Below are 13,225 nucleotides of genomic sequence, written 5' to 3' on the forward strand. Positions count from 1 at the left end.
AACTTTGCAGGGAAGCTTCAGAACATGACATTTTCACCTCCCACAATAGCCGAAAGGGTCTTTCTAGTAGTTGCACATCATATCTAAGCTGTCTGAAGTGTTTTTCCAAAGTTATCAACATTTTTATGTTTAGCGTTCCGGAACCCACCTTACCTCAGGCTGAAAACAGGTTTTCTGCATTGTTCCATAACTTTGCAGGGAAGCTTCAGAACATGAAATTTTCACCTCAAACTATAGCAGAAAGGGTCTTTCTAGTAGTTGCACATCAAATCTAAGCTGTCTGAAGTGTTTTTCGAAAGTTATCAGCATTTTTATGTTTGGCGTTCCAGAATCGACATTATCTCAGGCTGAAAACGCGTTGTCTGCATTGTGCCATAACTTTGCAGGGAAGCTTCAGAACATAAAAATTTCACCTCCCACTGTAGCAGAAACGGTCTTTCTAGTAGTTGCACATCATATCTAAGCTGTCTGAAGTGTTTTTCCAAAGTTATCAACATTTTTATGTTTGGCGTTCTGGAAACCACCTTATCTCAGTCTGAAAACACGTTTTCTGCATTGTGCCATAACTTTGCAGGGAAGCTTCAGAACATGAAATGTTCACCTCCCACTACAGCAGAAATGTTCTTTCTAGTAGTTGCACATCAAATCTAAGCTGACTGAAGTGTTTTTCCAAAGTTATCAACATTTTTACGTTTGGCGTTCCGGAACCCACCTTATCTCAGGCTGAACACGCGTTTTACACATTGTGCAATAACTTTGCAGGGAAGCTTCAGAACATAAAAATTTCACCTCCCACTGTAGCAGAAACGGTCTTTCTAGTAGTTGCACATCATATCTAAGCTGTCTGAAGTGTTTTTCCAAAGTTATCAACATTTTTATGTTTGGCGTTTCGGAATCAACCTTATCTCAGGCTGAAAACGCATTTTACGCATTGTGCAATAACTTTGCAGGGAAGCTTCAGAACATGAAATGTTCACCTCCCACTATAGCAGAAAGGGTCTTTCTAGTAGTTGCACATCAAATCTAAGCTGTCTGAAGTGTTTTTCGAAAGTTATCAACATTTTTATGTTTGGCGTTCCGGAACCCACCTCATCTCAACCTGAAAACGCGATTTCGGCATTGTGCCATAACTTTGCAGGGAAGCTTCAGAACATGAAATGTTCACCTCCCACGATAGCAGAAAGGGTCCTTGTCGTAGTTGCACATCAAATCTAAGCTGTCTGAAGTGTTTTTCGAAAGTTATCAACATTTTTATGTTTGGCGTTCCGGAATCGACCTTATCTCAGGCTGAAAACGCGTTTTACGCATTGTGCCATAACTTTGCAGGGAAACTTCAGAACATGACAGTTTCACCTCCCACAATAGCCGAAAGGGTCCTTCTCGTAGTTGCACATCATATCTAAGCTGTCTGAAGTGTTTTTCCAAAGTTATCAACATTTTTATGTTTGGCGTTCCGGAACCCACCTTATCTCAGGCTGAAAACAGGTTTTCTGCATTGTTCCATAACTTTGCAGGGATGCTTCAGAACATGAAATGTTCACCTCCCACTATAGCAGAAACGGTCTTTCTAGTAGTTGACCATCAAATCTAAGCTGTCTGAAATTTTTTTCCAAGGTTATCAACATTTTTATGTTTGGCGTTCCGGAATCGACCTTATCTCAAGCTGAAAACGCGTTTTCTGCATTGTGCCATAACTTTGCAGGGAAGCTTCAGAACATGAATTGTTCACATCCCACTATAGCAGAAAGGGTCTTTCTAGTAGTTGCACATCAAATCTCAGCTGTCTGAAGTGTTTTTCGAAAGTTATCAACATTTTTATGTTTGGCGTTCCAGAATCGACATTATCTCAGGCTGAAAACGCGTTGTCTGCATTGTGCCATAACTTTGCATGGAAGCTTCCGAACATGAAATGTTCACCTCCCACTATAGCAGAAACGGTCTTTCTAGTAGTTGACCATCAAATCTAAGCTGTCTGATGTGTTTTTCCAAAGTTATCAACATTTTTATGTTTGGCGTTTCGGAATCAACCTTATCTCAGGCTGAAAACGCATTTTACGCATTGTGCAATAACTTTGCAGGGAAGCTTCAGAACATGAAATGTTCACCTCCCACTATAGCAGAAAGGGTCTTTCTAGTAGTTGCACATCAAATCTAAGCTGTCTGAAGTGTTTTTCGAAAGTTATCAACATTTTTATGTTTGGCGTTCCGGAACCCACCTCATCTCAACCTGAAAACGCGATTTCGGCATTGCGCCATAACTTTGCAGGGAAGCTTCAGAACATGAAATGTTCACCTCCCACGATAGCAGAAAGGGTCCTTGTCGTAGTTGCACATCAAATCTAAGCTGTCTGAAGTGTTTTTCGAAAGTTATCAACATTTTTATGTTTGGCGTTCCGGAATCGACCTTATCTCAGGCTGAAAACGCGTTTTACGCATTGTGCCATAACTTTGCAGGGAAACTTCAGAACATGACAGTTTCACCTCCCACAATAGCCGAAAGGGTCCTTCTCGTAGTTGCACATCATATCTAAGCTGTCTGAAGAGTTTTTCCAAAGTTATCAACATTTTTATGTTTGGCGTTCCGGAACCCACCTTATCTCAGGCTGAAAACAGGTTTTCTGCATTGTTCCATAACTTTGCAGGGATGCTTCAGAACATGAAATGTTCACCTCCCACTATAGCAGAAACGGTCTTTCTAGTAGTTGACCATCAAATCTAAGCTGTCTGAAATTTTTTTCCAAGGTTATCAACATTTTTATGTTTGGCGTTCCGGAATCGACCTTATCTCAAGCTGAAAACGCGTTTTCTGCATTGTGCCATAACTTTGCAGGGAAGCTTCAGAACATGAATTGTTCACATCCCACTATAGCAGAAAGGGTCTTTCTAGTAGTTGCACATGAAATCTCAGCTGTCTGAAGTGTTTTTCGAAAGTTATCAACATTTTTATGTTTGGCGTTCCAGAATCGACATTATCTCAGGCTGAAAACGCGTTGTCTGCATTGTGCCATAACTTTGCATGGAAGCTTCCGAACATAAAATTTTCACCTCCCACTATAGAAGAAAGGGTCTTTCTCGTAGTTGCACATCAAATCTAAGCTGTCTGAAGAGTTTTTCCAAAGTTATCAACATTTTTATGTTTGGCGTTCCGGAACCCACCTTATCTCAGGCTGAAAACAGGTTTTCTGCATTGTTCCATAACTTTGCAGGGATGCTTCAGAACATGAAATGTTCACCTCCCACTATAGCAGAAACGGTCTTTCTAGTAGTTGACCATCAAATCTAAGCTGTCTGAAATTTTTTTCCAAGGTTATCAACATTTTTATGTTTGGCGTTCCGGAATCGACCTTATCTCAAGCTGAAAACGCGTTTTCTGCATTGTGCCATAACTTTGCAGGGAAGCTTCAGAACATGAATTGTTCACATCCCACTATAGCAGAAAGGGTCTTTCTAGTAGTTGCACATGAAATCTCAGCTGTCTGAAGTGTTTTTCGAAAGTTATCAACATTTTTATGTTTGGCGTTCCAGAATCGACATTATCTCAGGCTGAAAACGCGTTGTCTGCATTGTGCCATAACTTTGCATGGAAGCTTCCGAACATAAAATTTTCACCTCCCACTATAGAAGAAAGGGTCTTTCTCGTAGTTGCACATCAAATCTAAGCTGTCTGAAGTATTTTTCCAAAGTTATCAACATTTTTATGTTTGGCGTTCTGGAACCCACCTTATCTCAGGCTGAAAACGCGTTTTCTGCATTGTGCCATAACTTTGCAGGGAAGCTTCAGAACATGAGATGTTCACCTCCCACTATAGCAGAAACGGTCTTTCTAGTAGTTGACCATCAAATCTAAGCTGTCTGAAGTTTTTTTCCAAGGTTATCAACATTTTTATGTTTGGCGTTCCGGAATCGACCTTATCTCAAGCTGAAAACGCGTTTTCTGCATTGTGCCATAACTTTGCAGGGAAGCTTCAGAACATGAAATGTTCACCTCCCACTATAGCAGAAAGGGTCTTTCTAGTAGTTGCACGTCAAATCTAAGCTGTCTGAAGTGTTTTTCCAAAGTTATCAACATTTTTATGTTTGGCGTTCCGGAACCCACCTTATCTCAAGCTGAAAACGCGTTTTCTGCATTGTTCAATAACTTTGCAGGGAAGCTTCAGAACATGAAATGTTCGCCTCCCACTATAGCAGAAAGGGTCTTTCTAGTAGTTGCACGTCAAATCTAAGCTGTCTGAAGTGTTTTTCCAAAGTTATCAACATTTTTATGTTTGGCGTTCCGGAACCCACCTTATCTCAAGCTGAAAACGCGTTGTCTGCATTGTGCCATAACTTTGCATGGAAGCTTCCGAACATGAAATTTTAACCTCCCACTATAGCAGAAAGGGTCTTTCTAGTAGTTGCACATCAAATCTAAGCTGTCTGAAGTGTTTTTCGAAAGTTTTCAACATTTTTATGTTTGGTGTTCCTGAATCGACCTTATCTCAGGCTGAAAACGCGTTTTCTGTATTGTGCCATAACTTTGAAGGGGATCTTCAGAACATGAAATTTTCACCTCCCACTACAGCAGAAATGTTCTTTCTAGTAGTTGCACATCAAATCTAAGCTGTCTGAAATGTTTTTCCAAAGTTATCAACATTTTTACGTTTGGCGTTCCGGAACCCTCCTTATCTCAGGCTGAACACGCGTTTTCTGCATTGTGCCATAACTTTGCAGGGAAGCTTCAGGACATGAAATTTTCACCTCCCACAATAGCCGAAAGGGTCTTTCTAGTAGTTGCACATCAAATCTAAGCTGTCTGAAGTTTTTTTCCAAGGTTATCAACATTTTTGTGTTTGGCGTTCCGGAATCGACCTTATCTCAAGCTGAAAACGCGTTTTCTGCATTGTGGCATAACTTTGCAGGGAAGCTTCAGAACATGAAATGTTCACCTCCCACTCTAGCAGAAAAGGTCTTTCCAGTAGTTGCACATCAAATCTAAGCAGTCTGAAGTGTTTTTCGAAAGTTATCAACATTTTTATGTTTGGCTTTCCAGAATCGACCTTATCTCAGGCTGAAAACGCATTGTCTGCATTGTGCCATAACTTTGCAGGGAAGCTTCAGGACATGAAATTTTCACCTCCCACAATAGCCGAAAGGGTCTTTCTAGTAGTTGCACATCAAATCTAAGCTGTCTGAAGTTTTTTTCCAAGGTTATCAACATTTTTATGTTTGGCCTTCCGCAATCGACCTTATCTCAAGCTGAAAACGCGTTTTCTGCATTGTGCCATAACTTTGCAGGGAAGCTTCAGAACATGAAATGTTCACCTCCCACTCTAGCAGAAAGGGTCTTTCCAGTAGTTGCACATCAAATCTAAGCAGTCTGAAGTGTTTTTCGAAAGTTTTCAACATTTTTATGTTTGGTGTTCCGGAACCCACCTTATCTCAGGCTGAAAACGCATTGTCTGCATTGTGCCATAACTTTGCAGGGAAGCTTCAGGACATGAAATTTTCACCTCCCACAATAGCCGAAAGGGTCTTTCTAGTAGTTGCACATCAAATCTAAGCTGTCTGAAGTTTTTTTCCAAGGTTATCAACATTTTTATGTTTGGCCTTCCGGAATCGACCTTATCTCAAGCTGAAAACGCGTTTTCTGCATTGTGCCATAACTTTGAAGGGAAGCTTCAGAACATGAAATGTTCACCTCCCACTATAGCAGAAAGGGTCTTTCCTGTAGTTGCACATCAAATCTAAGCTGTCTGAAGTGTTTTTCGAAAGTTATCAACATTTTTATGTTTGGCGTTCCAGAATCGACCTTATCTCAGGCTGAAAACGCATTGTCTGCATTGTGACATAACTTTGCAGGGAAGCTTCAGAACATGAAATGTTCACCTCCCACTATAGCAGAAAGGGTCTTTTTAGTAGTTGCAGATCAAATCTAAGCTGTCTGATGTGTTTTTCCAAAGTTATCAACATTTTTATGTTTGGCGTTCCGGAACCCACCTTATGTCAGCCTGAAAACGCGATTTACACATTGTGCAATAACTTTGCAGGGAAGCTTCAGAACATGAAATGTTCACATCCCACTATAGCAGAAAGGGTATTTCTAGTAGTTGCACATCAAATCTAAGCTGTCTGAAGTGTTTTTCCAAAGTTATCAACATTTTTATGTTTGGCATTCCGGAATCGACCTTATCTCAGGCTGAAAACGCGTTTTACGCATTGTGCAATTACTTTTCAGGGAAGCTTCAGAACATGAAATGTTCACATCCCACTATAGCAGAAAGGGTCTTTCTAGTAGTTGCACATCAAATCTAAGCTGTCTGAAGTGTCTTTCGAAAGTTATCAACATTTTTATGTTTGGCGTTCCAGAATCGACCTTATCTCATGCTGAAAACGCGTTGTCTGCATTGTGCCATAAATTTGCAGGGAAGCTTCAGAACATGAAATGTTCACCTCCCACTATAGCAGAAAGGGTCTTTCTAGTAGTTGCACATCAAATCTAAGCTGTCTGAAGTGTCTTTCGAAAGTTATCAACATTTTTATGTTTGGCGTTCCAGAATCGACCTTATCTCAGGCTGAAAACGCGTTTTACGCATTGTGCCATAACTTTGCAGGGAAGCTTCAGAACATGAAATTTTCACCTCCCACTATAGCAGAAAGGGTCTTTCTAGTAGTTGCACATCAAATGTAAGCTGTCTGAAGTGTTTTTCCAAAGTTATCAACATTTTTATGTTTGGCGTTGCGGAATCGACCTTATCTCAGGCTGAAAACGCGTTTCACGCATTGTGCCATAACTTTGCAGGGACGCTTCCGAACATGAAATTTTAACCTCCCACTATAGCAGAAAGGGTCTTTCTAGTAGTTGCACATCAAATGTAAGCTGTCTGAAGTGTTTTTCCAAAGTTGTGAACATTTTCATGTTTGGCGTTCGGGAATCAACCTCATCTCAGGATGAAAAATCGTTTTCTGCATTGTCCCATAACTTTCCATGGGAAGCTTCAGAACATGAAATGTTCACCTCCCACTACAGCAGAAATGTTCTTTCTAGTAGTTGCACATCAAATCTAAGCTGTCTGAAATGTTTTTCCAAAGTTATCAACATTTTTACGTTTGGCGTTCCGGAACCCACCTTATCTCAGGCTGAACACGCGTTTTCTGCATTGTGCCATAACTTTGCAGGGAAGCTTCAGGACATGAAATTTTCACCTCCCACAATAGCCGAAAGGGTCTTTCTAGTAGTTGCACATCAAATCTAAGCTGTCTGAAGTTTTTTTCCAAGGTTATCAACATTTTTATGTTTGGCGTTCTGGAACCCACCTTATCTCAAGCTGAAAACCCGTTTTCTGCATTGTGGCATAACTTTGCAGGGAAGCTTCAGAACAAGAAATGTTCACCTCCCACTCTAGCAGAAAGGGTCTTTCTAGTAGTTGCACATCAAATCTAAGCTGTCTGAAGTGTTTTCCGAAAGTTATCAACATTTTTATGTTTGGCGTTCCAAAATCGACCTTATCTCAGGCTGAAAACGGGTTTTACGCATTGTGCCATAACTTTGCAGGGAACCTTTAGAACATGAAATTTTCACCTCCCACTATAGCAGAAAGGGTATTTCTAGTAGTTGCACATCAAATCTAAGCTGTCTGAAGTGTAATTCCAAAGTTATCAACATTTTTACGTTTGACGTTTCGGAAACCCCCTTATCTCAGGCTGAAAACGCGTTTTCTGCATTGTGCCATAACTTTGCAAGGAAGCTTCAGAACATGAAATTTTGACCTCCCACTATAGCAGAAAGGGTCTTTCTAGTAGTTGCACATCAAATCTAAGCTGTCTGAAGTGTCTTTCGAAAGTTATCAACATTTTTATGTTTGGCGTTCCAGAATCGACCTTATCTCATGCTGAAAACGCGTTGTCTGCATTGTGCCATAAATTTGCAGGGAAGCTTCAGAACATGAAATGTTCACCTCCCACTATAGCAGAAAGGGTCTTTCTAGTAGTTGCACATCAAATCTAAGCTGTCTGAAGTGTCTTTCGAAAGTTATCAACATTTTTATGTTTGGCGTTCCAGAATCGACCTTATCTCAGGCTGAAAACGCGTTTCACGCATTGTGCCATAACTTTGCAGGGACGCTTCCGAACATGAAATTTTAACCTCCCACTATAGCAGAAAGGGTCTTTCTAGTAGTTGCACATCAAATGTAAGCTGTCTGAAGTGTTTTTCCAAAGTTGTGAACATTTTCATGTTTGGCGTTCGGGAATCAACCTCATCTCAGGATGAAAAATCGTTTTCTGCATTGTCCCATAACTTTCCATGGGAAGCTTCAGAACATGAAATGTTCACCTCCCACTACAGCAGAAATGTTCTTTCTAGTAGTTGCACATCAAATCTAAGCTGTCTGAAATGTTTTTCCAAAGTTATCAACATTTTTACGTTTGGCGTTCCGGAACCCACCTTATCTCAGGCTGAACACGCGTTTTCTGCATTGTGCCATAACTTTGCAGGGAAGCTTCAGGACATGAAATTTTCACCTCCCACAATAGCCGAAAGGGTCTTTCTAGTAGTTGCACATCAAATCTAAGCTGTCTGAAGTTTTTTTCCAAGGTTATCAACATTTTTATGTTTGGCGTTCTGGAACCCACCTTATCTCAAGCTGAAAACCCGTTTTCTGCATTGTGGCATAACTTTGCAGGGAAGCTTCAGAACATGAAATGTTCACCTCCCACTCTAGCAGAAAGGGTCTTTCTAGTAGTTGCACATCAAATCTAAGCTGTCTGAAGTGTTTTCCGAAAGTTATCAACATTTTTATGTTTGGCGTTCCAAAATCGACCTTATCTCAGGCTGAAAACGCGTTTTACGCATTGTGCCATAACTTTGCAGGGAACCTTTAGAACATGAAATTTTCACCTCCCACTATAGCAGAAAGGGTCTTTCTAGTAGTTGCACATTAAATCTAAGCTGTCTGAAGTGTTGTTCCAAAGTTATCAACATTTTTACGTTTGGCGTTTCGGAAACCACTTTATCTCAGGCTGAAAACGCGTTTTCTGCATTGTGCCATAACTTCTCAGGGAAGCTTCTGAACATGAAATTTTCACCTCCCACTATAGCAGAAAGGGTATTTCTAGTAGTTGCACATCAAATCTAAGCTGTCTGAAGTGTAATTCCAAAGTTATCAACATTTTTACGTTTGACGTTTCGGAAACCACCTTATCTCAGGCTGAAAACGCGTTTTCTGCATTGTGCCATAACTTTGCAAGGAAGCTTCAGAACATGAAATTTTGACCTCCCACTAGAGCAGAAAGGGTATTTCTAGTAGTTGCACATCAAATCTAAGCTGTCTGAAGTGTTTTTCCAAAGTTATCAACATTTTTAAGTTTGGCGTTCCGGAATCAACCTTATCTCAGGCTGAAAACGCATTTTCTGTGTAGTGATTCCTTCTCCAGAGATTCAAGCATGGACCTGGTGAACTTTTCCCGAATGTGTAACTTCAACTCGGAGACATCTCCTTGGCTTCCCACCATGCCTTTGGCAGCTCAGAGGTTTCTGAACCCTCCAATAAGGACCATAAATCATTGGAATGGTCAAAGGGGGGAGAGACTAGAGCAACAGTCCAGGATGCTGTGCCGTAAGAGGAAAAAACCCTGAACAACTCGTGAACCCTGTTCGGTGGGCGACACACACAGCTCCCCCTTTTCCAGGTTCCAGATGAACAAAGACAGACTTATATGTGAATGTGTCTTAATGTGTATTTCTGAAAAAGGACTTTTGTTTCCCACTTAACCCATGGTTTCCACAGGATGTTCCAGCAAACCAGATGCCCTGAACATGTGATGTTAAACTTGACATCAATGGTTGATTGTTATGTTGATCATTATAAGAAGACAATGTGCTAGGATGGTCATGTTTGGTGTCGTTTGAATGCTTAAATTGAGATGGGAAAGTTTTGACAGATTGTGAGCAACTTTACAACTCAGGTAATGTTTTATTGTCAAATAAAACTCTGGTACTGGGGGGATCAAAATCTCCCATCTCAAGACTGGAATTTAGGACCCCGTTGGAGGAGGAGGAGGAAGGCCAGGCTTGGAAATCCTCGTCCAATCAGCAATAGGTGATGGAACTCCTTCAACCAATCAAGACTGGACAAGGAGACTCTTCATGAGAGTTTAAAAGACCCAGTTTACAGAGGTTCATAGCTCTGTTCACCCCCCTCTATTCACTCCTCTGTTGCCCTCTGTTCAGCCCTCTGTACTCCTCTCTTACCCCGTTGCTCTTTTCTCCTCTGTTCCCCTCTGTCCCGCTGTTGCCCTCGGTTGCCCTCTTTCCCCTCCTTCTGCCGCTTCCTCTGGATACTTCGCCTCCTACAACCAACTACAACCAACTTCTCCGACGGTTCCTGCTCAAGTTCCTGCAAAGACTCTTGCTTCTCCTCCACCCTTGAAGCCGTACCAGCGTTCCACTCGCTGCCCATCCAAGTGTGAGAGTGATAGAGAACTTCTCCAAAGTTGCACGTCGCCCTCGTCCTACAGCGGTCTGCCAAGCCAGAGCCTCCTTCAGGAACGGCCCAGTCACACCACGTGATCACAGCCGGCGGCCGTGACGAGCACGCGAGTCCAACTTCCAACAACCTTCCGCTACCTGGAGTGTGTCATTAAGGCGACCACTCTAGAAGGTTGTTCAGACCGGTGAATCACCTGGCATGAGAGAAAGATACGCCTTCGGTCCTACGCCGCTCTCTGCCAGCTACGATCACCCCGTCTGCGACGAAAGATCCACGACGGTCCGGAAGACGATCCGAGAGTGCCATCGACGCCTGAAGCTGCGGGTCCTCATCACCTCCAAGTCACTACGATGAGAACCAGGACGCCTCCTTCCAAAGCCGCCTGCCTCCTCCCTCGCCTCCTAATCGACCTTCTGCATCTACTCATCACCCTCGCATCCATCCATCCATCCCATTCATCCCTCCATTCATCGCCAAAGTAAGCCGCCGCTTGTCATCTCTGCACAGATTGGTGTGTTGGGGTTTATTAATATCATTACTTGCCTGAGGTTGACAGTTAGACTAGAACGTCTCAACTTTCCCATCAGTTACATACGCGTCTGATGCAGTATTGACATTGCTTCATAACTGGTTTGCGTTTCCAATGCGATATTGTTGGGATCATATTATTCTACTTCTGCATCTTTCCTGTTTCTTTCTGTTCTTTTATTCCTAAATAAATCTATAAAATTACGTTTGTCTTGATCACGTTACTTTGGAGTGTATTATAATCAATCTAAGAGCCTCTGATCAGTAAAGGACATTATATCACGAGTAGTGACTTCAGATAAATAGATTGATTACGCTAATAATTAATTAAGTTACCACAGTTAATTAATTAATTAAGTGTTAATCAAGAGAGCTTAATAGTCTCCTGGAAACTATATTTCAGGTGGTGCCCCAAACTTTTGAGGAGATATTATTTTTCATAATATCCACGTCACAGACGCAGGCGTCCGTGACCCGACAATCGGTCACTTTCACTACATCTGCATTGTGCCATAACTTTGCAAGGAAGCTTCAGAACATGAAATTTTGACCTCCCACTATAGCAGAAAGGGTCTTTCTAGTAGTTGCACATCAAATCTAAGCTGTATGAAGTGTTTTTCGAAAGTTATCAACATTTTTATGTTTGGCGTAATGGAATCGACCTTATCTCAGGCTGAAAACGCGTTATCTGCCTTGTGCCATAACTTTGCAGGGAAGCTTCAGAAAATGAAATTTTCACCTCCCACTATAGCAGAAAGGTTCTTTCTAGTAGTTGCACATCAAATCTAAGCTGTCTGAAGTGTTTTTCAAAAGTTAAAAACATTTTTAAGTTTGGCGTTCCGGAATCGACCTTATTTCAGGCTGAAAATGCGTTTTCTGCATTGTGCCATAACTTTGCAGGGAAGCTTCAGAACGTGAAATTTTCACCTGCCACTATAGCAGAACTGGTCTTTCTAGTAGTTGCACATCAAATCTAAGCTCTCTGAACTGTTTTTCCAAAGTTATCAACATCTTTATGTTTGGCGTACCGGAATCGACATTATCTCAGACTGAAAACGTGTTTTACGCATTGTGCCATAAATTTGCAGTGAAGCATCAGAACATGAAATTTTCACATTCCACTACAGCAGAATTGGTCTTTCTAGTAGTTGCACATCAAATCTAAGCTGTCTGAAGTGTTTTTCAAAAGTTATAAACAATTTTATGTTTGGCGTTCCGGAATCGACCTTATCTCAGGCTGAAATCGCGTTTTAAGCATTGTGCCATAAATTTGCAGAGAAGATTCATAACATGACATTTTCACCTCCCACTATAGCAGAAAGGGTCTTTCTTGTAGTCTCACATCAAATCTAAGCTGTCTGAAGTGTTTTTCCAAAGTTATCAACATTTTTATGTTTGGCGTTCCAGAGTCGACCTTATCTCAGGCTGAAATCGCGTTTTACGCATTGTGCCATAAATTTGCAGAGAAGCTTCATAACATGAAATTTTCACCTCCCACTATAGCAGAAAGGGTCTTTCTAGTAGTTTCACATCAAATCTAAGCTGTCTGAAGTGTTTTTCCAAAGTTAGCAACATATTTATGTTTGGCGTTCCAGAGTCGACCTTATCTCAGGCTGAAATCGCCTATTACGCATTGTGCCATAACTTTGCATAAAGCTTAAGAACATGAAATTTTCACCTCCCACTATAGCAGAAATGGTGTTTCTACTAGTTGCACATCAAATCTAAGCTGTCTGAAGTGTTTTTCCAAAGCTATCAACATTTCTATGTTTGGCGTTTCGGAATCGACCTTATCTCAGGCTCAAAATGTGTTTTGTGCATTGTGCCATAACTTTGCAGGGAAGCTTCAGAACATGAAATTTTCTCCTTCCACTATAGCAGAAAGGGTCTTTCTAGTAGTTGCACATCAAAGTGTTCTTCCAAAGTTATCAACATTTTTATGTTTGGCGTACCGGAATCGACCTTATCTCAGGCTGAAAACGCGTTTTCTGCATTGTGCCATAACTTCTCAGGGAAGCTTCAGAACATGAAATGTTCACCTCCCACTATAGCAGAAAGGGTCTTTCTAGTAGTTGCACATCAAATCTAAGCTGTCTGAAGTGTTTTTCCAAAGTTATCAACATTTTTATGTTTGGCGTTCCGGAATCGACCTTATCTCAGGCTGAAAACGCGTTTTCGGCATTGTGCCATAACTTTGCAGGGAAGCTTCAGAACATGAGATTTTCAGCTCC

This window comes from Synchiropus splendidus, chromosome 2, assembly GCF_027744825.2.
Source record: "Synchiropus splendidus isolate RoL2022-P1 chromosome 2, RoL_Sspl_1.0, whole genome shotgun sequence".
NCBI classification, from domain to species: Eukaryota; Metazoa; Chordata; class Actinopteri; order Syngnathiformes; family Callionymidae; genus Synchiropus; species Synchiropus splendidus.